The sequence below is a fragment of the Carassius carassius genome, chromosome 3 (assembly GCF_963082965.1).
Source record: "Carassius carassius chromosome 3, fCarCar2.1, whole genome shotgun sequence".
Lineage (NCBI taxonomy): Eukaryota > Metazoa > Chordata > Actinopteri > Cypriniformes > Cyprinidae > Carassius > Carassius carassius.
Genome location: NC_081757.1, coordinates 41,209,796 through 41,236,258, shown reverse-complemented (window position 1 = coordinate 41,236,258; position 26,463 = coordinate 41,209,796). Strand labels below are relative to the sequence as shown.

The 26,463-nt window shown below is 39.0% G+C and overlaps 1 protein-coding gene across 5 annotated transcripts in view; it reads left to right on the top strand.

Moving 5' to 3' along the window:
* kcnip4a (potassium voltage-gated channel interacting protein 4a) overlaps window positions 1–26,463 on the top strand; it is a 207,706-nt gene that overhangs the window by 127,894 nt on the left and 53,349 nt on the right. The window lies entirely within an intron of this gene.

Below are 26,463 nucleotides of genomic sequence, written 5' to 3'. Positions count from 1 at the left end.
CAACACAATAATTTAAATAAGGCAACACAAGTGAACAATACAAAATAAAAAGTGCTTTTTTACTCAATACATGCCTTGAGTTACATCATGTTACAGACCTGATATCAATTAACTTAATTAATCACTAGATGTTCTCCCAGCTGAATCTTTTCAAAACTGCTTGCTTTTTTAGCCATTTGTTGCCCCCGTGCCAACTTTTTTGAGACCTGTAGCAGGCATTAAATTTTAAATGAGCTAATTAAGTGGATAAAAGTGTAAAATTTCTCAGTTTAAACATTTGCTACGTTATCTATGTTCTATTGTGAATAAAATATTGGCTCATGTGATTTCAAATTCCTTTAGTTTTCATTTTATTAAAATTTAAAAAACGTCCCAACTTTTCCGGAATTCGGGTTGTATGTCACATTTCCGAGTTCCTGCATGTAAGTAAATAATAATAAATTATTATTTAAAAATTTAAATAATAATAATAATAATAATAATAAACAAAATAATGTTTTCCCTAATGGTCTATATTATTGGATTATTGACGATATTAATTTCCACAGCCAGCAGGCTTTCTGGTTGCAGGCACAATCATCAAGTGTTAAGAATCCAATGCTAAGCTGATTAAGGGCCACAGAGCCTAAACACTGTGCACAAGGATGCCGCATAAGTTGGGGGTCTAAATCATTCTATGAAAATCTATAAAATGTTATAAATAATCAAACGCTTATTTTTTAGAACAATGAAAGAAAAAATGTACTCAATTTTGTTTAGTATTTTAAACAAGTTCAAAATGCATTTTATTATCATACCAACAGCTCATCCACATTACTGTCATATACACAGACACATGACCAAAATGAATAGAGGAGGGTAAGGGGCGCAGAACAGAAAGGTGAAAAGAACAGTCAACAATCAGAGATTTGTTAGCTTAGCCTACAGTTTAATTTATTTTCACTTAAGAAGTCAATCAACATAATGTTTCTTGAGAGGGCAAAGTGATTAACTATAATAGGCTATAAGTTCATTTCTGATTATCTGTCGTTCAATGTTTACTGGTTGAAGTGGGAATATCATGTCATTTTCATGCATACTGTAGCTTACACACACACACACACATACACATATATATATATATATATATATATATATAGAGAGAGAGAGAGAGAGAGAGAGAAAGAGAGAGAGAGAGAGAGAAAGAGAATTATCTCTAAATGGACTGATCCAGCCAAACGTTTCATTGACTTTGTGTGCTTCTGCTGACATTTACAATCATTCGTCAATCTTCAGCCTTGCATTTTTTATGATGGAAACTTGCAAAAAACGTAATCATGTGCTGTTCATAGCAATGACCTCTGTGTAGTTGCTTGCGGCTGCTGCCATTAGAGTCCTATCTGTTACCGTTTTATTTGTAGCAGCTGAGCTCTTTCTAAATATAGCTCACAGCACTGATGGCAGCATTTGTGCGGCTCGCTAAAGTAATCACTCAGACAGGACAGCCTGTGTGTGTGTCTGTGTGCGTCTGGAACACAGGTTTCTTTCTCTCTCACCTGTGTAAAGTGAAAGGGGAGTGTGAATAAAAGATTCACACATGGGCATATTGTGTGCATGAAGACACCTCTGTCTCCGTGCTTATGTATGGATCCCTTTGTTTTCGGTGTTCCTATACGAGGCAATGTAAATGTCTTGGTTTGTAGATGTGTATTTCACGAGATCATAAAGCCATCTGAAGAAGATGGAACAGCGCTGCGTGTGATCTTTCATGCATGCACATGTAACATGCTTGAGCACAATAGGAGGAGTAATTAAGTGCATCGGCCGCTCGTGGAGCAATCAGAAGCTGGTTGTGCTAATCTGTAATCTCAGCTTGTGCTTTTCGCTGCACATGATTGGCTATGTTGGAAATTATATGAGTGAAAATGTTTCAAATTGAAAAGTCTTCATAGTGTGTCAAAGCTTATTAAACTCTAGTTTTAGTTCTTAAGAACATTTCCCACTTTTCTGAGCACTAAATTTTCATGACCTTTTGATTCAAACTGATTTTTGAAGTGGTTTAAGTGATTCATTGGCGATAGAGTCGTTTATAGTATTTATTAGTATTTTGAACTAGCTTTTTATATTGATTTGAATTTTGTAATTTTTGTTTTAAGTTTTAGTAATTATGTTATGTTTTTGTAATTTTTAGTAGTTTTTTTATTATAATTTATTTAAGCTTTAATTTATTTTAGTTCCAGTTTTGTTTTAGTAATTTTAATAATTCATCTTATTTTATAACAGTCAGTTTTTCATATAAAATGTACATTTTGTTATTCCAACAAAAATGCCTTTTCCTTATATAGTATAATTTATAGTATTTATTAAGCTTTTGAATTAGCTTTGCATTTTATATTTTTATTTTCATTTTGATTTAAGTTTTAGTATGTGATATGTTTTTTTAGATTTCACTTTAATTTATTTGAATTCCAGTTTTAGTCATTTTAATACTTTAAGTTCAAGTTTTTCATACATTATTGTATTTCAGTTTCATTTCAATTAACAAAAATGCTTTTTCCTAAAGTTGTTTTAACAACACTGGAAATAGCTGATTCAAAAGAAGCCTGCAAACAGTTTTTACTCTTCAAAAGAGCAATTTCTTGATGATGAAATATTTTCAAGCAGATTAAAACTAGAAAAACGTACATAAAAAAATATTATTATTATTTAACTTCATGAACTTTTCATGAGTCCTGTAAATATTAAAAGTTAGTCTGTAGTGCGCTTGAATAGACATGTGATGATTATAATATGTTTATGATTAGTAAGTTTCTATAATTTTCTCTCATGATGTTCGTAATAGAGGTGGAGGGTTCCAGGGTTTGTGGTTGGAGATCGGTGCTCAGTACCTTCATAAACATTTAAACCACACAGGATGGTCAACCACAAGATGGCGTGACTTTAAAATGACCTCCAGTGCTGTGGTTTGTTGGGTTCTTTGTTAAAAATGGAAATATTTGGCATTTGAGCTGTTTAAGCCCTTAGTCCTGGACTTGCTGAGCAAAAGAGAAAAGATGAATAAATCACAGTTTACTGACACTGTGACCTTGCCATTTCTGGCAATTATGTGCAAGGCAGCAAGCTTAATTTAATTGAAACAATACACCTTCATTAGCAGACAAATCAAAAGGCCTCTTGTTCTAATCAAATCCTCCACAATAATGTGATTAGGAGGAAAAAAGCAGCCATTCACAACGATCACTTTCCCTCGAGAGCCGCTTGCTCAAATCATTCACATGGATAAGGGATACCTGCAAAGTTAGGCAGTAAAGTCTAGACAATAGAAACATTTTGTAGCTTTGAAAAGGCCATATGGTAATCAGACGCTCGGCATCTCCTCAGTAATCAGATTGATGAATGATGATATTAAGAAAACAAAACATGCTGTATATAAGCTTTGCCAAAAAATGTTTGACAAAATTCAGCATTTAAGAATCGGCGCCCATTTAAACCATGTGCTGGAAAATGAATTGCAGTAATGAATAACAGGAAGAAGAATTTATTGCAACTGCAATATAAAAAACAGTCACAAAACAGATGTTCATACATTGAAAGTATGGTTCAACAGCTTCAGCTGGAGCAAATGCCAGAACCCACTGCAGCCACAGAGCCCAAGCCTGCCACAATTTAAGAGTCAGAGCCATTTAAAGTGACAGAGCCAATCATTGCCCTGGAGCTAGGACTCGAGAGTGCAAATTGACCAGGTATGTGACCCGGCAACACCATGCGTCATGGGAATACTGGTGGAAATTGAGGGTTTTGGAGGAAAGCCCTGCCCACACTCCTGCGACTGAGGGTGAGCTGCATTTGGTTTCTGGGAATTATATAGAGGAACTAATGTACATTTTTCAAATGGACTTAATAGACTGGTTCTGGGAGGTAATTCCCATTTTTCCTGTCTCCCCGCTGGTTCTGCCAAGCTCAAGTCCTCCTGTGTTCCCTCCCAGCCTCCCTCTCCCACCTCCTCTTAAACCAACCAGTTCCTCAGCTCCATCTCCGCTGGTGCCAGTCAGTCCCGCAGCTCACCCTCAGTCAGCGCCATCTGGGTGCTCTGATCCACCTCGGGACTTCCAGTCTCCAGCTCCGCATTGGCGTGAGGATCCCCTGTCTCTGCTTCCAGCTTTTGAGTCCTGTACTCTGTCTCAGTCCTTCAACCCATCGGCCTTGGCTCCTACTGTAGCACCCGTAGGTCCTGTCATCCCAAGAGCTCCCTCCGGCTCCACCTTGGTCAGCTGTCAACCATCCGCTACCTCGGGACTCCACTCCTCTGGCTTATCCTCGTCACTCCGACCCTCTGGCTCTGTCAGGCTCCTCGTTCCCTCCTTCTCCGCCTCCATCCTCAGTCGCTCAGTTGCTCTATCCTTCTGCTCTGCCTTGGCCCTCCGGATCCTCAGTTTCACCCTGGCTCTGTGGCTGCTCTGCTCCATCATGGGCTCCTACTCCACTGGCGTCATCTCCCTCAGTTGGCCCCCTGGTGTTGTCGGCCCTATCTCCACCATGGCTTCTCCTGCCCTCGACTCCACCTTGGGCCGCTATCCTGACTGGCCTCTGGATCCCCACCTGGCTCCTCCTGCTCCAGGCTCCTCCCTCCATCTACTCCACCCTATGAGCTATGCCTATTTCCCATTGCCTGCTCCACGCCTGTCTCCTGAACCAACCCCACCCTCCCACGCATGTTTCGGGAGGAGGCGAACTGTGACATGTATGATGTTTTAGTTTAGTCTTCCTTCCGTTCTCCTGCCTTGTTTGTTTCAATAACTAAAACTAATAAAATACTTTGGTAATTGAAATAAAGCTGTAATAATTATATATGAATATTAGATGAAGAACTTAAACTTATCCCAGTTCTAATTTTCATTTAATGTGCAAAATTCCTATCTGTAAAAAAAGAAATAATGATAATTAAAATGTAACTACAACTGAAATAAAAATAAACTCTTAACAGTAATACTTAAAAAAAAATAAAAATAGCACATATGAAACATGACAAAAAATACCACAAAAAAGAAAACTGGAATATGTAATATAATACTGAATTTTTTTTTTTTTCAGTCATTGTGTCCTGTTGGGTTCTTTTTTCATGCTTTGCTCCAAAAACCTGTTTCCTTGGCAACATATGGTGTATGTGGCAGAGCCTTGAGGTGTTTCCTCTGATGGACACATGCTGTTTATGTGTGAAGACGAGTTTCACGGGCCGGCGGTAACACATCACTACATGCAGTCAGGTGTTATCTGCAGCACGCAGTCTGTCTGCAGGAGCACGAAAACTGGAGACTGATGTTTCAGAGAGATTTCACCTGCTTTAAGAGCTTAGGATCAGGCTTTGCTTCTCTCCGTATTTTCCTCCATGTCTGTATTTTTCATTTGCCATTTTCCCTCCTGTTTTCTTTTATTGTCATGATTCATTGATTTCCGTCCAGGTCCCTCCTTCTGCCGTGTTTTTATTTTTTCTCATCTTAAATTTGGCTCTCCGCCCCCTCGGCTCTCCTCTCATCTGTTCTCAGTGGGAAGATGCAGAGGCTTTGAATGATGCTGACGGCTGATCTCTGTGTCCAGCGTGTTCAGCGGTCACAGCATGACCTGACCCCGTCAGCATGATGAACTTTGAGGGACTTGAGATGATCGCGGTCCTGGTTGTGGTTGTTGTCTTTGTTAAGGTTCTGGATCAGTTTGGACTTTTAGAGGCGAGCTATGATGGTAAGTTCAGAGAAGATTTCTTTATGCTTTTTCACCTCAAAGAATTGGGTAAAGAATCTGTTGTGTGAAGGTTTAAAGTGTTTGTATTTGTGTTCTTTACTGCTGTTTTCTAAGCTATAATCATGAATGTTTAACAGTAGCACTGAGAGCAAATGCTTTTCTGAAACTTATCTTCAGGTTTATGTAGATCTGGTGATTATTGCTTCTCATGAGTTTGGACTCTGAATGTAAGTTCAAAAGAATAGAAAGTGTTTTATCCTACATATTTTTGTCAGTATGGTTTTCAGCTATTTATTTATTACTTTTTTATTGTCAAAAAAATTTGTAATGCTAATTATTAAAATATACTTTAAAAGATTTTACTCAAGTGTGAACTGAATGTGATGTATTCGGACACTTAATTGCATGTTTAAAAAAATGAAAAAGTTTTGTAGTTCAAATTTATATTAAATGCAGTTAGCTGAACTTTTGACTCACTAAGTGCATCTTTATATGTTGTTTCATATTTACGTCTATTGTCTTTGAAATATAGTTAAAGTAATGCTTTAATGTATAATTTAATGTAAATTTTAAGCCATTCTAACTTTTATGTCATGGGTTTAAATATATTTGTAATTACACATTTGCAATGATGACGTTGCCATTTAGTACATTTAAAATGTATTAACTTTAAATGTAATATCAAAAAACAGACTACAGTTAAAATTATAATCAAGTACTTTACATGTGCTTTAAGATGTTAGTCAACAGATCAAACTAGTGTACTTCAAGCTTGATCAAAGATTATTAAAACCTATGATTTAAAATGAACTTTAAGGTAAAAAAAAAAAAAACTTAATACAAAGTGCATTTTTTAAAAGTGTTTGCTTAAGTATCCTTCCGTTTCATTAATTATTTGCAAGTACTGTGTGTCTGTCTGTATGTGTGTGTGTAGGTGCGTGGTGTGTGCGTGCTTGTGTGTTTGTGTGTGTAGGTGCGTGCGTGTGTGCGTGGTTTTTGTGTGTGTGTGTGTGTGTGTGTGTGTGTGTGCGTGCGTGCTTGTGTGTGTGTGTAGGTGCGTGCGTGCCGTGGTGTTTGTGTGTGTGTGTGTGTGTTAGTGTTAGTGTTGTCACGGTACCAAAATTTCAGTATTTGGTACCGATACCAGTGAAAATCCACGGTTCTCGGTACCAATTTCAGTACCAAAGCAAAACACAAAAATATGCTAATAAAAAAAAAAAATAACTTTTTAGCACTAAAAATAAAACCAATGCCATTCTTTAAACTTATTTACAATTGTGTTTAAAGTTTTTCTACAAGTTATATAATTATGAAAAACAGTAAACAAGTTTCACCCAAATTTAATTTGTCTTTTAATTTATGAGATTTAAACATTTTATTTCTGGTAAATAAAGGGGATTTGCTATTAAAATTAAAATATGGAAGAAATATTGTGATTCATTTCTTTAAAAAATAAAGTTTTATAAAAAAAAATTAACAGTAGTAGCAGTATCACATACATTTTACTAAATAATAGTAATATTTCTAGCACAATGCCTTTATGTAAAAATTTACTTTTAGGCCTAATGAATGCATATTTGTCATTTTAACTGAACTTAAGACTGGTGGTGATGCTTAAGATATTTTTGGTCACTGAAGGTTTCTGTAAAAAAAATAGTAATAGATCATATTAATTATTATTAAAAGATAATACTACTACTAATTATTACTAACTATCATACTACAATGCACTATGAATTGATGAGCTGCTGGGTTCATGAATATTAATCACGTTGTCTGGGTTCGGTCAAACTGATTTGCTGAAATCAAAACAGGGACGGTACTAGATCAGCGCCAGCCAATGAAATTGCCATTTGCGCATTAGCTCCGCCCACTGCCGGAGACACCGGTATGTCTTCTGCTTGTTCGAAAATGAATATGAATAATTCTAAATGAACTCCATTATTTTGACAGGAGAAGACAACAAAGAATAGTTTACATATAGCGTGTCAATTCAGCGTGGTAAGACTCTCGCTCTCTCTCATTGCATGTGTGAGAAACAGCACTATCAGTAAAGCGAGGGTGAATCGTGTGCCTTCACAAAGAGTTTACAGAGCATCAAATACAGGTGCGCTGTGCGTCCATTGAGATGAACTGAAAAGTTCAGATCGCTTGATGGAGAGAGAACTCTGAAGTAGAGGTATACCTGCACACCTGCACCCGAGACCCGTCGACCCGGGACCCGACCCGGGACCTGTACGGGTTCGGGTCTATATTTTAAATGATCAGCCGTGTCCGGGTCGGGTTCGAGTCTATTACCTCGGGTCCCGGGTCTGTTTAACATTGTGTGTAATACACGTGCGATCGGAGTCATCGAACTCGGAGAACACCCGGCCGTGATCAAACACTGCTTTTGTTTTTTGTAACTTGCAACTTGTAAAATTAGGAAAAGAAAAGAGTGAGCCAAAAAAAATCTCTCTCTCTCTCTCTCTCTCTCTCTCTGCCCTTAGAATCAGAGCGCGCAGACTCAGAGTTAATGCAAGTGCATGCATGGTGATAATGCTTGCAGACTTGACACACTCATATTTCATATATTTCAAATCAACAACACAATCTGAGGTGAACTGTCACATGAATGTTTTCTATGATGCTCAAATTGCATTAAAGCATATTTTAGGTTGATACAGCTAGCACGCATGTGCAGTCTCGATCACGTTTCATGTTTCTATGGCAACCAGTGAGGGAGACTTTGACCGCCTAACCGCGCTTTACATTTTCTTCCATTTTAATAATAATATAAATGAACTGTTTAATCTTAAAGTGTTTATTGGTCGGATTCAGACTCAACGCAGAGCAGAGAGCACAGAGATGTTAGCAAATAAATAACATCAGCGGCCATGGCATTGCACGAGCTATCGTTATTATAGTTCAAAAGGGCAAACAGTTGAGGTTATTATGCGAGTTAACTCGAGTCAGAATATACATGTGCACAGTTGCATTTGTCATCCATCACCGTGACATCAAGAGGACTTTTGAAGCTGAAATAATGAGTGGATTAAGCGTGGACTTGGAAAAACGAGAGGAATAACATGGATAACTTTCTTGTCTGAGGATTGTAATGCATCACAGGCAGTCAGGTAGAGAGACTATGGCTCCTTAAATTAGGTAAGACAAAAAGCTGTATTTTTCGCAACAGGTTTATTGACTTGTAATAGCAATTTAAGGTGGAATATGTGACAATCGGGTCCAGTCGGGTCTGTGTCTTCACGACGGGTTCGGGTCCAGCTTTCAAATAATATACGGGTCCGGGTCAGGTCCGGGTAGGCATTTCTCGGATCTACACGGGTCCGGGTCCAGCTTTTGAAATATTAGACGGGTCCGGGTCGGTCCGTTGTAGTACATTACGGGTCTATTTCTGGTTCGGGCATGAATTTTTGGACCCGTGAAGACCTCTACTCTGAAGCTCAGATGCTGAAATTAATGCAAGCGTCATGCGCTTCAGTCTATGTAGTAAACAAACCCGCACGTCTCTGCCATTCATTAATTCACAAAGAGACGCGCAGAACACTGATTCATATTTCAAACAACTTTTGCTGCTTAACATTTACAGATACTGGTCCATATGAAGATTTGATTTGATTAATTTATGCTAACTTTGACAAATTCCATGACTGTCCATATTAAAATGTAAGTTTCATTTTCATGACTGGATTTTGAGATTCCGTCCACGTTTTCTGCTTCGCAGAAATCATAGCGCTGAACCGGGTTTGAACGGGACCTCGGTACTACCGGTACTTAAAGAAACCTGGTACCGTCACATTTAAATTTTTTTAGTACCGACTTGGTACCGAAGTACCGGGTCTTTTGACAACACTAGTGTGTGTGTGTGTGTGTGTGTGTGCATGTGTGCGTGCTTGTGTGTGTGTGTGTGCATGTGTGCGTGCTTGTGTGTGCGTGCATGCGTGCGTGTGTGTGTGTGTGTGTTTGAAAAAAATTTTTAAAAGACTTTTTAAAAAACTTTTAACTTCACTTTCGAAATTTATAGTACACTACAGTTTTAGAATAAAATAGAACATATATATTTTTTTATATATTATTATTTTTACAAGAGTACAAGAGTAGTTATTTATCTCATTAAATAATTTCCCCTTTCTCAAATCAAGCCTATCTCAGATGCCAGTCAGTGTGATGTCACACAGACCCGGGCCCCTCCTACAATAGTTTGATTGACAGTAACATTTTACCTTAGACCCACCCTGAATTACTGTCATCAGGCCACCATTGTTTCACCAGCAGTTGTCGTTTACTCCCAACAGACAACACACAGTGGATTACATTTGTTTTTGAAGGGACTGCTCCCCCGATCTACTTAAATCCATTTATCTTTGTGGAAATCTACTTAAATGCGTTTATTTTTGTGCAAATCAAGTGAGTGTAAGGTTTTTTTTTATGAATCTTTGCAAACCGCTATTCCTAATAATGTGCTATTTAGCGAGTTTCAAGATGAATGCGGCTAAAGGTTACCATCTCTCAGAGAGCGGCTCGGAAGAGAGGGGTGGGGTCATCAAAGCTCATTAGCATTTAAGGGGACATGCAATAAAACTTCTTGCTGTAGACAGAGCATTTTTTGACAGGGTAAAAAGGGTGTTGTTTTACACTACCATTAACAAATTTTAACCAAAATGTTACACACTTTTCATTAAGACCCTAAAGAATCATATCAACTTGTGGAAAATGGGCATCCGATGACCCCTTTTTAAAGCCTGTTGAAAAAAAAAAAATTATATATATATATATATATATATATATATATATATATATATATATATATATATATATATATATATATATACTTTCCACCAATACACAAGGCAGCTGGTTTTCTGTCACTGTGAAAGTCTGATCAGAATGCAGTCTGGTTTAATGGATTACCTTCAAAGTCAGCATGGACTGTCAGTACAGTCTGTGCTCATTTCTAACCTGCATGTGGTAGGGCTGCACAATAAATTGCATGTGATATTTAATGCGCATCTTGTCAGTAAAGCTGGTTCTGTAATCAGTGGTAAATCCCAATCACCTGCGCGCTTTCACATGGAGCAGCATTTAGTACACAGAGCCCTTGTTCACTGAAAAGCTGCGTAAAACATGCGTAAAATATGATCATGGTTTTGCCCGCTTGTCATTGAACAATGGCACTGTGAAGTTAATGCTGCTCCATGTGAAAGCGCGCAGGTGATTGTGATTTACTGCTGATTACAGAACCGGCTTTACTGACAAGATGCGCATTAAATATCACGTGCGATTTATCATGCAGCCCTAGCATGTAGACAGAGTGTCACTTTGTGTGATTCAGTTTGTTTCTACCTTGTTTTTAATTGGTAGATGAGTCTGTTAACTCACGGTCTGTCAGTGCTTTGAGCTTGAAGCATGCTTGACTTCCACAAACATTGTCCTGCAAGTTGTTATTTCAGATTCTGCAGAGCATATGGTCTGTTTCTCATCACCTCTATTATTAACCAACACATGGGTGATTTTTTACTCTGCCATCTTATGAGTGGACTTACAGGTTTCTATATTGAGCTTGGTCTCTTCATGACTATTTGAGAAAGATTTACAAAGCTTGATTATTATAGATGACAAATTGACTTCAAAGGGATCGATCACTTCCTAGATATATTTTACAAACAAAATATTTTATTATTATTATTATTATTAAAATAAAGTTTAATGTTGTATACACAAGACATCATAAATCCAGTGACATCAGAAATCTTATTCATTGTTCAGTTTAAAAAGTGTGGTGGAGCAGCTTGAGAAAACAATGGCTGCTTATGCTAACATTTGATTTATCTGTTGAGTGTAAATGAAGCTAATTGGATGGTTGCAGTGTCAGTGCATTAATCAAATGAATGCAATGATGGCAGCGTTCCCATGCCGAATGAATCAGCCTGCCAGAGCCAATAGTGTGCCATTTCCGTTGATTTATCAGTAATATTTATTGCAATGTTGAAATTGCATTTCCTCTTCCTATCCACTTCAAGCCATGGTGTGTGTGGTAACCTTGTAAAGATTATATATGATATGTTTTATGTATGTTATAGCAGAGCAGGAGTATTATTGTTAACTAAAACTTAAACCATAAAAATAAAAATCATTACTTTTATTTCAGCTAGTTTCAAAGGCAATATTTCTCATTTTTGTTTAAAGTACTAAATAACTAAATTAAAACTCTTAAAATGATGTCATTAATAACTCACCCTCATGTCGTTCCAAACCCGTGAGACCTCTGTTTATCTACGGGACACAGTTTAAGATATTTTAGATTTAGTCTGAGAGCTCTCAGTCCCAACATTGAAACAAACTCAATTTAAGGTGACCTGTCCCTTTAAAACTGGTCAAGAGGTTTTAGAAAGCAGTAAAATCCTTTTGTATTTATTATTTTTTTTTTTAAAGACGTTCAATGTGAATCTGAGTCTCATGTTGTATTTCTAGAGTAATTCTGTTCCCTCCCTGACTCCCTGGCAGTTAAAAATAGATCGTTTTTGTGGTCGGATGCAAATGGCTTCTTTCACCCAAGTCACCTCGTCTCTGCTGGAGTGACAGTGAGTGATGGCAGTGTGCCACTGAACGACACAGGCATGATATCAGATGACACAAGATGTCACTTCTGTCACGATCCCAAACAGAGCAAGCACCAGACTGTGATTGCAGCAGACTGAAGTAACAAGTCACATAAAGAACAACCAGTGAGCAGTAAAGGGAACACGATAAGTTATAACACTTGTGAAAATAAGTCTACTTAAACATTTTGCACTTTAACTCTGTTTTGCATTTCATACTAATGTAAAAAAGGCCACTTTAGAGTACTTAAAGCTAGACAATTTCATGACTGTTTCTTAACACACTTAAAGGGTTACTTCATCCAAATATTACAATTCTGTCATTAATGACTCACCCTCATGTCGTTCCAAACCCATAAGACCTCCATTCATCTTCAGAACAGTTTAAGATATTTTAGATTTAGTCCGAGAGCTCTCAGTCCTTCCATTGAAGCTGTGTGTACGGTATACTGTCCATGTCCAGAAAGGTAAGAAAAACATCGTCAAAGTAGTCCATGTGACATCAGAGGGTCAGTTAGAATTTTTTGAAGCATTGAAAATACATTTTTGTCCAAAAATAACAAAAACTATGATTTATTTATTCACTTTATTCAGCATTGTCTTCTCTTCCGGGTTTTTTTAATGTGGCTGACACTCCCTCTGAGTTCAAACAAACGGTTTTCGGGTCACTAGTAGTTCTCTCGGACAGTTCGATTCAATAAACCGTTTGAAGAAAACAGTTAATCGGTTCCTTTGTGATTGACGTAATGTAGGGTTGCCACTTTCAATACAGAAAAATAAGGGACGCCTGGGGGGGACACCCCTCGGGGCCACAATAACCACAGGTCTGATGACATGCCAGTGATGGTAAATCACAACTTAAAACATACTCGGTTACTAACGTAACCTCGGTTCTCTCTAGAAGAGGGAACGAGTACTGCGTCTTAGCTAAGACGCTGCGGGAAAAGTCTATTTTCACGATACACTGAAGCAAAAAATTATCCTTAATTTTGGAATATTGTAAAACGCATTTGCAGTAGCATACAGCCATAGGCGAGACGGCTCACTCGCTCATTGGCTGCTCTGCGGCAACTGCATAAGCCTATCAAGCGCAGGCTTCGCGCCCTCCATGCCACTTCCCGCCGAAACGGGTGTGGCCTAGCCCTATAAAGGGAGCTCGAAAAGGCTGACTCACCTGATTTATTTCATCGTCGAAGCGAACCAGAGTGAATCGTACGCAGGGCAGAGAACGCAGTACTCGTTCCCTCTTCTAGAGAGAACCGAGGTTACGTTATTAACCGAGTACGTTCTCTTACGAGAGTTCTCTCGTACTGCGTCTTAGCTAAGACGCTGCGGGAACCCCATGTAAAACGCCGTGCCTATCAATGTTGTCCAAATAGTTCAGCACTCGCATGCCTCTGAGTCTGAGAGGAGCGAGCGCTGCGTCCATGCACCTCTTAAATGTACGAGGAGCCAGGGACAAGCCGAATGGCAGGACTGTATACTGGTATGTCTGGCCCTCGAAGGCGAATCTCAAGTATCGCCTGTGACGTGACGCTATCTGTATTTGAAAATACGCGTCCTTCAGATCTATCGACATGAACCAGTCTCCTCTGCGAATATGCGCGAGGAGTTTCCTGGTTGTAAGCATTTTGAAACTGCGTTTCGCCAATGCTTTGTTCAGCTGTCTTAGATCCAGTATGGGTCTGAAACCCCCGTCTTTCTTGGGCACTAGAAAGTATCTGCTGTACAGCCCCCCTTCGCTTTGAGCTTGCAATACAGGCTCCACAGCCCCTTTGCTCAACAGTTTTGATATATTTCGGCTCGAAGTAAGTGTGCTACTTCTGTTTTGACCGTAGTTTCGACGCGCGCTAAAAAGCGTGGAGGGCGTCGAAAAAACTGTAGCGAGTAGCCTCTCTTTATAATGTCTAGCACCCAATCCGAAACCCCTGGAAGCGCTGACCATGCGTCTGCATAAATAGCTAAGGGTTGGATGCGAAGCGCGCTCTGTTGGCTGGGCAACGGCAGTGCTTCGATGTGCTGTAACATGGGCGTTATGCCTGTGACATTTGAGGCGGGGAGCGCGCTGATCACAGCGGGCAGATCGTTCGTCCTCAACCCCGCCACGGTGCTTAACCGAGTGAGGGAGGGCTGAGCGAGTCCCGTGGGACTAGTGCTGTCTGTGAGTAATTGTGGGCTGTAAGCGTGCACATTTACTGCTTTTGACGCATTTTTCTGCCTGGGCAGAATGAACGTGCACGGGTTTCGTTTTTACAGAAACCACATGACGTGTGCGACATAGTGTTTGTGGGCACTGAAGAGTGGGCACGTTTACTATGTAGTGCGCGCGATCGACCTGAGTCGTTTTTATGGGCGCGAGCCCTGTGTGAAGGGCTGTGCTTATATGTGGAGATGGGTACTGAGCAGTGGGCATCGTCACTACATTTATAGCACCATCGGCCGTGGCCGGGACACCAGAAATTACGCTCCTTTCGGGAAATATCTGGGTAGCCGTGAAAACAGCTTTTGTGTGCAGGCAAGCGGGCAACTGTACAGGCTTGCGCATTGCAGAAGATGCTGAGACAGTCACAATTCCTGGAACTGAAACATCGGCGCGCTTGGGTGAGAGTTCGGCTGCAGCAGGACTCGTACACCGGCCCTTTCCTAGGAGTGCTAGGACGACTTCGGGGCTTCCGGTCTTACCGCAATCCTCTGCCGTGGTCCCCGCGGCGCGGGACGACGGCCGGTAGAGCTAGAGCGGGGTCTCGAGCTGCGTTGCTGTCGCTGTTGTGATGAAGCAGCAGGAGGCGGGGGGTGTGGCTGAGAGCTTTGCTGGGCTGGTCTAGCACGACTCGCTGCAGAACCGGAGCGCTTCGGGAGGAAGTGCTTAAAGGCTTGAGACGCTTTCTGGTCCTCGACGAATCTCTCAATTAACTCGTTGACAGAAGATCAGAAGAGGCCAGTGGAACTCAGCGGGGCGTCGAGGAACGCGGTGCGTTCAGACTCTGCCATGTCTGAAAACGTCAGCCAGAGATGCCTCTCAGCCACAGTAGCGGAAGCCATAACCCGTCCCATAGCCTGTGCAGCGGCCTTAGCAGCGTGAAGAGAGAGATCCGAAGCGCTCCTTATATCCGCGAGACAGATAGCCTCAGGTCCCATCTCGTCCAGCTTACGGAGGAGATCACCCTGGAATATCTGCAGCGTGGCCATGGTGTGTAATGCAGACGCAGCCTGCCCAGCAGCAGAGAAGATCCGCGCAAGTAGAGATGACGTCATGCGGCAGGCTTTAGACATTAATAACTCACCCTCATGTCGTTCCAAACCCGTGAGACCTCTGTTTATCTACGGGACACAGTTTAAGATATTTTAGATTTAGTCCGAGAGCTCTCAGTCCCAACATTGAAACAATCTCAATTTAAGGTGACCTGTCCCTTTAAAACTGGTCAAAGCAGCGCGAAGAGAGAGATCCGAAGCGCACGGGAGCGCTTCGGGAGGAGGTGCTTAAAGGCTTGAGACGCTTTCTGGTCCTCAACGAATCTCTCAATTAACTCGTTGACAGAAGATCAGAAGAGGCCAGCGGAAGTCAGCGGGGCGTCGAGGAACGCGGTGCGTTCAGACTCTGCCATGTCTGAAAACGTCAGCCAGAGATGCCTCTCAGCCACAGTAGCGGAAGCCATAACCCGTCCCATAGCCTGTGCAGCGGCCTTAGCAGCGCGAAGAGAGAGACCCGAAGCGCTCCTTATATCCGCGAGACAGATAGCCTCAGGTCCCATCTCGTCCAGCTTACGGAGGAGATCACCCTGGAATATCTGCAGTGTGGCCATGGTGTGTAATGCAGATGCAGCCTGCCCAGCAGCAGAGAAGATCCGTGCAAGCAGAGATGACGTCATGCGGCAGGCTTTAGATGGCAACACCGCTCTCGTCCGCCGTCCAGCAGAGGGCGAGCAAAGGTGCATCGCTATCGCCTGTTCTACCAGCGGAAGTGACTGGTAGCCTCTGCTTTTAGCATCGTCCAGTGTGGAGAATGCTGGTGAGACAGACGAACGAGTTCGTGCTGAATAGGGAGCGTTCCAAGCCTTTGCCACCTCTTCGTGAAGCTCAGGAAGAAATGGAGCGGGCTTTGAATTCGGAGAGAAGTATGCTCACCCGGAAGATAACTACCATCCAGCCGGGAACGAGAGGGGAGCACGGGTGCAGACCACTCGAGGCCGAGGCTCGTCGCGGCCAGCGTGAGCACTCGCATCAGCTCCTTCTCGATGTCAGCTCGTCTGCTGGGCTTCTGAGCAGAAAGTGCGAGATCCCCGGAGCTCGCCCAGCCTTCGCTGCCCGAAGCTAGCAGAGAGCACGTGTCCTCTTCCCCCGACGCGGCCCTGAGATCAACTTCCTCGGAAGACGCGGCGGCAGACAGCGTCTGCAGGGGAAGCCGGTGAAGCAGGGCGAACCGGCGAGCTCGGTCGGGCTGGAGAAGGTTCCGGAATCCGCTGAAAGCGGCGCTTTTTACGGCGCGATAGCGCGACAGCGCGGCGGGGAATGCAGGCTCGGAGAAAACTGCCAAGCGAGTCCTCAGAGTCACCATTGGCATCAGCTCGCAGTAAGGGCAGCCGCCATCAGCGAGCGCGAGCGCTGCATGATCTTCACCCAGGCAGGAGACACAGATGACGTGACGGTCTCCCTCGTTGAGTGGGGCTCTGCACGAGTCGCATTTAGAAGGCATCTTAGATGCAAGCAGGGCGAACCCACACACGTGGATATATGAAAAGGATATGGGCGCCGGAGAGCGCAGCAGGAACGGCAGTGGAAGGCGGCGTTGGCCAGCAGCTTCAGGAATGGCTCATCCGGCTGAGATGCTATCAGACGACGTGTTGCTTCTTCTCGTGATCCAACGATGCGTGAGCTTCGCTGAAGAGATGAAAAATCAGGTGAGTCAGCCTTTTCGAGCTCCCTTTATAGGGCTAGGCCACACCCGTTTCGGCGGGAAGTGGCATGGAGGGCGCTCGATAGGCTTATGCAGTTGCCGCAGAGCAGCCAATGAGTGAGTGAGCCGTCTCGCCTATGGCTGTATGCTGCTGCAAATGCGTTTTACAATTTTTCAAAATTAAGGATAATTTTTTGCTTCAGTGTATCTTGAAAAGAGACTTTTCCCGCAGCGTCTTCGCTAAGACGCAGTACGAAAGAACTCTCGTAAGAGAACATGTTTTCATAAAAATATTAATTGCTATTGAACTTTAGTAATTGTATAAGGTGGCGTGAACACAGATTTTAGATAAAATATTCATCATTGTTTGCAGACAGTAACACCATCCAAACAGTGAAACCACATAATAAATAACCGATCTATAAACATTTCTAAATTCATGTAAAACACACCATTGTTTTATAATTATAGGAAGTTAATGTTTTTAAATAATGTAATGTTAATTCTACAGTAGCCTATTGAAGAATGCAATCATTTAAATTAGTTAAGTTGTTTATTTGCTTCACATAGGCACTGTATTTTTATTATTAAATATATCTCTCTTATCTCTTATTAAAATAATGCTTATGTGTCTGACTGTACACCTTAACCGTAATAAACAAATCGGTAACACTTTAAAATAAGGTTCATTAGTTAACTAAATTAATTAACATTAACTAATCATGAACTGCACTTATACAGCAATTGTTCATGTTTTTTCATGTTAATTTCCACATTTAATAATACTTAATAATAATATTAGTTAATGCACTGTGAACTAACATGAGAACATTTCTATTGTTTCTATAGAGAACATTTCTACTGTAACAAATGTATTACTTACTCATTGTTAGTTAATACACTAATGTTTAATAAATTAACCTTATTGTAAAGTGTATGAATGTTGTTCTCCAGAGGCATGCTGTCGTACACGCTTGCACAGCTGACAACCCAACCCACCATGCGAAACAGAGAACACTCGCTGAAAAATTGTGCAGTTGGCTTGATACTCATTTCCGCTGACATTTTCCAGCCAATTATTCGATTCCTTCCACTCTCGTCTGTACTTTTGCATCCGCTTTCGTTTCAGCGCTGGATGGGGGGGGGGTATCTGGAGCAGCCTCCGCCATTCTTTCAAATCGACTCTCTGCCAAGAGACCCACCCTCCTCTCTCTCTGATTGGCCGTGAAACTGAAACAAACCAATCAATCCAACGATGGCAGCGAGTATTACCCAATCAGGGGCAGAATAGGACGAGTCTTCACAGAATGTCGGTGGGATGATTTGCATTAGATGCTGCACTGAAGACAACTCCGAAAATATGGGACAAACCCAGCCCCGTATTGATTGAAAACAGGACGCGCTATTTTATTTTCAAATACGGGACGATTCCGTATTTTAAGGGACGGGTGGCAACCCTAACGTAATGATGTCATTGTCGATGATTGCCCTTGATTCAAGCCTTCAGTTTACCCGCGCTCTTAACATTAGCACAGAATCAGTTCAGAATCAATCACCAAAAGAATCAGTTCGGTTCAGACGCTCTGTGTGTCTGTCTGCTTTACGCTGAATCACACATGCGCAGTTATCATCAGCTCCTCGGTTCTCGAATCGGACACATCTGACAGAAACGGTTCTTGACTCGAGAACGAGTCAGTCTGTTGTTCGTTATCTTGCTCAGCTCGGTGTTCGTCTTCAGTTCTCTATTCACAGCAGTTCAGTCAGTGTACTTGTTTGAGTAAATGAATTACTCCGGGATATTGTTTTGTTTGAACTCAGAGGGAGTGTCAGCCACATTAAAAAAGTTAACAGCTTAAGTCATTTGTGGATTAATGCGTATTGGAGACGCAAACCGTTTCAAACGATTCAGTTCGATTTGGTGAACTGGTTCAAAAAGATCCGGTTACATCGAATGATTCGGTCTTACGGTTTGGAACGACATGAGGGTGAGTTATTAATGACATAATTTTAATATTTGGGTGAACTAACCCTTTAAGTACATTTTTATTAAGTGCACTTTGTAACAATGTAAACTTAAACGTGTTACATTAAAGTCCATTTAAAATCTTTCTGTTTGAGTAATCTTAAAGAAGTACAGTTAATTTGATGTTTTAAGTAACATACTAAAGCACATGTAAAGTACTTCATTAGTGTTATTTGATATTACATTTAAAGTTAATATATTGTAAATGTACTAAATTGCAACAGATGTGTCATTGCAAATATTTTTAAATAGTTTGATGTAATTAAAGCTTATTTTTGTTGATCATAAATGCTTGTGAGTACATCCGGCATAAATCTTAAGCCATATTTCAAAAAGAATAGAAGTCATATATTTAAATTAGATATAAAGATCTTATGTACTTAAGTCCTACTTAAAAAAACACTAAACTTTCTGAAGTTCAGTAACTGCATTTAAAATAAATTGAAAATATAATAAATTTTCATGTAATTGCTATGAGCATGCAATTAAGTGTCGAAAACATACATTCAGTTCACACTTAAGTGTATTCTTTTAAAGTGCATTCTATTCATAATAATTATACTTTTTAAAGTATCTTGATCATTGTAAACAGACTGTTCTTTGGGATAGATATATTCTGAGGACACTCTTCCAGAAGGGAGGATAAGACAAGTCGGAGGATTGCAGTCAAGTGAAGGATTGGTGCAGGAGGAGATCGAGTAGGGTGGTGTTAGTCCATGTGTAAATCAGTATGAAACCAAATGCTCACACACCGCCACCAATCAGTCACCCGTCAGGCCCGAGACCACTGCTCTCACGGCCATCTGCTGTCCTACTGAGTGTGCACCATACAGCACGCTCTCAGGCGTATGCTGTTATGCCTACTTTATGGGACTGTATGATTGTCTTTGAAAAAGTAGATAATACTATCTGATATATTATCTGCTCAGGCAATACAATGAGTCATTGTTCAGGAGAATTGTTTGAATGTTCCAGAGGATCTTGCAATAATATATTTCAGCCACTTGGTGGTATTACAACAATACAGTTGTTGCGTAAGATTTGGTGAAAATACTGCTTTAATGCCTTTTAAGTCTATAATCATGGAAGTCACTCCTCATCTCCTTTCATATTCATTTTTAATATCAATTTCACAATAGGTCCTAAAGCATGAAATAACTGCAATGTAATTCAGGGAAACATAAGTGCAAAATGATGATGCCTTGGCATATTTAATGTCTTAGCATTACACAGCATAACATTGCATTTTAGGATCATAATTTTGAATTGCAGACTAGGATTTTAATTAGGTAGTCATTAAAAAAAAAATACAAATCATAAACAAACTACTTCTACATAAGTGTTATTTTATGATGATTACATTTTATTTAAGATTTAGATTTATATTATATTGTAATAATTGATTAGATTTTAAGATTTTTTGATTTTGATAATCTTATTAGATTTAGATGTACTTTAGATTGTATATTATTTAATTATATTCTATTACGATTGTGATTTAATTGTATTTTTGCCATTTTACTTTCAATTATTTTAAAGTTTTAGTTTTTTTTGTTGTCTTTTTTCTCAGTTAATGTTTATGCTGTTTCAAGCAACTTTTGTAAATCCATTTTTATTTTATTGGGTTTAAACAGATTCTGTCACAATAATAAACCATTGGTGTGTGTGTGTGTGTGTGTGTGTGTGTGTGTGTGTGTGTGTGTGTGTGTGTGTGTGTGTGTGTGTGTGTGTGTGTGTGTGTGTGTGTGTGTGTGTGTGTGTGTGTGTGTGTGTGTAAATGTAGGCGCAGGTGCGTTTTTCAGCCCAGGTTGAATGCTGTGACTGAAACCAAATGAAAGTGAGATATCTGAAATGAGAAAAATAATCCTGTTAACAGAAGGAAGTTTGGTTTTACAAGTTGAGCATGAGAAATTTTGGAAATTTACCACAAGCTTTTAACCTCAGGTTCATCTAGGATGACTGTTCTTTCCATTAGAATAAAAGTTAAATAGCATATAATTTAGGAGCGTATATTGACAGGTCATTTGTATGCTGTCAGACCAAATCAAAACTCATCACATTCAGTATACTTTTTTTTCCCCAGTATTTTTGACACTAGTGGATAAATGTCAGTCAAAAGCCTTGTGCTTGTCACATCGACTCTTGTATTTCAGAGATGCTTGAGTCTCTTTCTTCTTCATTTGCTGCAGGCAGCTAGTTAAATGTGCACTCATGCCAGAATAGATAAAGTTATTCCTTTCTGGTGTGAGGAAAATTATTGATGTAGACAGAAACGTTTCATGTTTCACATGTTTTTCAGCTTCTCTTCATTGAATAATAATAAGCTTATATTTAATTATTTTATTTCTTCCATGCTCAGTCAGTCACTCTGAATCAATCAAAACATTTTTTTTTATAACTTTAATCAAGAAAAGCCCACAAATGAAGAATGTTTTTGAGAATTGAAAAAAAAAAACGGTCTCATCAAGGAACCCAAAATTAATACACATGATACATAGAGGTTTAATAAAGCAAAAGGATTGGTCCATGCAAGAGACTGAACATTATTTACAACATTATCACCTTTAATGGGTTTTTTTTAGTCTTAAAGTGACAGTATTGACTTGCATTTATGAATCACCAAGGACCATGGTTTCAGCTCAAAATCTTCTTTACTGTTCCACTAAAGAAAAGAGTCACCTACATCTTGGATGGGTTGAGGGTGAGTAAATAAAGAGCAAATGTTCAATTTTGGGTGAACTATCCCTTTAGTAGTTGCAGTGGAATAGTTTGATTTAAAAAGTGAAACTTGATTTGTTGCTCCAGATGAAGAGACTGAAGCAGCAGCCACAAAACACACAATCATTATCTGTTGTCATTTTGACTGATAAAACGGGTTTCTGTCTGGAAATGCCGCCAGTTGGTAATATGTCACTTTTTTTTTCATTCTTTGTTTGGGTTTCAGTATTTGTCTTTTTCAGTCTGAAGGCATGTCTCTCTATTCTGCCCCACACAAGGCTGTTGTTTTTTCTGCTTGAAGAAGATTATAGCAATTTGACAGGTCATTTATCTTCAATCCACAAAGTTTTTGACCAATTATTTTACACAGGGGATGGAACATAAATGCTCTTGACATTTAAAAGCTACTCATGTATCTGTGCCAACAGCACAACAATCAAATGCCATGCAATTTTCTTCAAATGTTCTTGTCCTGGAAATGTCAGAAACGCTGCGTCCTAACCAGGTGAGACACGAAAACTTTCCAGAGACAAGTCATTTGTGTCCTTAATACATTGAAAGCCATTCTGAGCATATTTTGTTTAAAGAACTCTCCTCCTTAAAATTGGCAAAGTTAATAATTAGCAACTAAACATTTGCAGGCTTTCTTTTCTGGTAAGACGGAAAAAAATAAAAATAATAACATTAACAAAAAGGATAAAAGTTGCCATTCTACGTCTGTTTCCAGAACAATAAATAAATAAGGTTTTGGCAATATTTTTAGACTTTTCTTCTCTGAACTAAGCTTATATCTAGAGTTTAATTCTCAACTTTTTTTGCCACAGAATAAAAAATATAAAGAAGTCAATTCTGTCTTTTTTCATGAAAATATTTTTATTTAATTATTGAGTTTATATTTCACAACTTAGACCTTTCTTCTCAGTATTGCGAGTTTATATAGCAATTGCAAGTTAAAAATTTAGCAATTGTGAGATATCTCAGAATTCTGGTTTATGTATCATAATTTATATATATATAATATATATATATATGTGTATTCACAATTTTAAATTCGCAATTGAGACTTTTTTTCTCAGAACTAGGAAAGAAAAAAATCCAAATTGTTAAATATAAACTCAATGCGAGTCAACTAAGAAAAAAAAAGAAAAAGTTGTGAAATACAAAGTAAAAATGACCTTTGTTCAAATGAATATGTAGAATTACATTTTTCATATTACTCTTGAAAAGTAAGTCAAAAATATTTATCTAAAGGTAATCCATTATTATAGTTCACTATTATTTCTTGTTACTAATTTCTCAGACAATCCTTTAGATTTACACTGTATGCATTGAAACTGCCACATTCTTCTGTTCCTACATGATGGATTGATGTGCAGGTCAGTGTTTTCAGACAAACGTCTTGTTCCTTGAGCCGATTTTAAGCCATCTGTCCCAGCCAGTTGCCACAAATATAATTTTCTCCAAGCACATCAGCCGGCTGTGCTGGACCAAAACCACACACTCTCATATCGAACAGCAGTTTCAAAAGCAATGCTTATCTTACTGAATGTTGCATCATTTGCATTGCATCAAATAACACGACTGCTGCCAGGGTCCTGCTTGAACTGGGGGCAGTTAAACCTCGATCTGAGCCATTACAAGAGATTTAATAAACACATTGGAGGGCACTTCTAGACACCTGACAACTTCTCTCAAGCTTTGTGGTCTGTATGTTGTGGGCAGAAACTGTTATTTCACCCTCAATTCTGTATTCAGCAGTGCTCAGGGCCGCCATGGTTCACAGTCTTTAATTGCTTACATTTCACGCTCAGTGCTTTTGGGGATTTGAGGATATGATGGGCTAATTTCACTGCTTTGTAAATATTGGAAACCAACATTGCTTCCTATGGTATTACAAATATTGCCATAAAGCATGTTATTAGAGCCTACCTGAGGCACGGCACAGCTGTTGTTGTGGCACAAATTACAGCGCATTTTACATTGTTTTAGTGAACATTTGAAAGCACTTGCTGAAATGTGATGCTCATAAAAGACATTGGGGTCTTAAGGCAACAAGTGTCATGAATTTTAAATGGGATATGAGACTTTTTTGGACTGTTTTTGTCATCTTCATCCATCAGCAAATGAAGAAAGTTGTTAGATATAGTGTTGAAAACTACCTTTCTTATAGGACTGCATGATATGGAAAAATATATCTAAAACGTGATACGAAGTAATGAAGTATATGCACAGCACTGTGTTCATTTACACACCAGCAGCTGATGATCATGATCCGGTGTTTTCAGTATTTCAGAGTACCACAGCCATTGAGTTTGGGTCACTTTAACCTTCATTTGGGAACGCAACATGTGCTAATCATTTCACCGCATCATATTTTTCTAGTTTTAAAGGCTTCTTGCAGTTTTCTGCCAAAATGAAAGTCAGATGGTTTATGTTTAAAACATGAATGAACTTTGACATATTGTAATATTACAGTAATTCTAAATATTTTTCCAAATATTCCAAAAGGACTTGTAATATGCAGTTATACATTAACGTCGAGCGGAAACAAAGCAAACACATTTGGATTTGTGTGTATAGTTTTAAGTATTGCTTTAAATAAATCAGTTTAGGTTTTAATATGAATTTTTAAAATAAATACTTCTATAATTGTTTTATACTTAAATTTTTATTCCTGTTCTATTCTGAATGCCATTCAATTTAAAGGATTTCTTGTGGAGTGAGGGAAACTAAAACTAATGTTTAAAGCATTTAAATTGTTTGCAAGTGATTTTTATACATTATAATATAATAATAAAAAAAAAATGTGTTTTTTATCAGTTTTTTGTCCGTACAGTTATATTATTTAAACCATAAAATTGTTTAGCATGAGTAATATATGATAAAGATAATATATTCTTATTTTGTTTCATATTTTTATTTAATAATAATCACAATAAAAGTCATATTTTATGGACATATCAAATGGGTTAAAAACGGTAACTAAAGTGATAACTAAGTGGAAAGCTATTTTCACTTTATGCGTTTGAATTGACTCTTGTAAAGTGCATCAAGTGTGCACATTTGTTATTTTATTTTATTTATTTATTTTTTATGTTTTTCCCAAATTGATCAGCTTTAAAGGAAAGTCTTCAAAGCAAACAATGATTTTTCATATTTTTTATTTGTATTTTCTATGCATATGCACTCCCCTAAAAATCACCTAGATCATTCTAGAGTGATTCATTGTAAATAGAGCAAGTAATCGGGTAAAAATCGCTGTATTTATTTATATAAATATTGCAATGTCTGTTTTGATGATATCATGCAGCTCTACTTTCATATTTCTGAGTCTGAGGCAAAGTCTTATCCTTGGCAGGTGTGTTTTTTTCCACAGGCTTCAATCACAAAAGTGCCTTTGCATAATGAGAACATGTGGCGGACTTCGATAAGTGACAGCACCTCCGAGCTTTAAATGAGCATATTGTTAAAGAGTTGAATTTTGAGCAGTGTTTGTGTTGAATCAGGACAGCCGTTCCTCACATAACCCTTCGCTGGACAGAGAGTCCCCACAGGACAGGGATGCTTTGACCCTAAAATGAAAATACGTAATCTCTGGCCAAAAACTGAAGAACAAAGAGCATTCAAAGAGCATTCACATCTGAGACACATCCTAAGCTTGGCAGTGATAAAAATCGACCCAGTAAAGGTTCTCCATCAACACTCACTGACATTTTACATCACCTTTAAAGAAAGACAACACAGAACAGGAGGTGATGGCCATAGCTGTCAATGGAGGGCATGCTGAATTCATTTATGCCTGTTGTATATCACACATTTGAACATTGCATATGCAATTTTATTTTATTTTTTACCTTTTGGGCAGAAACTGTGAGTTACTAAATGATTCCTAAAGCCTAGTGTCATAGTTTTAATAAAACTAAGATATTATACACAGATGGAGGGGGGGCACAATGAGCAAAATTAAAAATGGCTGTAGGCAAAATCTGCATAATTACATGAGCGACATTAATAACCCTACACGAAATTATTTGCTCCAAAAAAGGAATAAAATCATTTTGTACGAGACTTTTAAGCAAGTTAGAAATTTGGCTGAATTAACTGAAATACATGCAAATGGCACTGTTTATGAATTATGCTGGAATATGAATGCAAATCTTGTAAGACTGTGAAAGTGAAGTGTTAGTGTAATGTTACTGTCCTTTGACATCTCTCAACTGAGCTCAATGCATTGGCTGATATTGTTGGCCAGAAGGTGGCAGCAGTCATGCATTTTTAGGGAAGGAGTATTGGTAGTGGCTTTTAGGATGCTGCAGTAAATACAGACCAGAAGAAATAATAATAATAATTCTAAGCTATAAAGAGTTTTGCATTAAATTATGTTTCGTTTACTTTTGATTGTCATAATTTTTTTAACCCTTATTCCATACCTTCATGCTGATTTTGTAAATGTGAAAGTACACTTCTTTAAAAAAAAGAATTTTGAGTTATTTGTAATTGCACATTTGTAATTG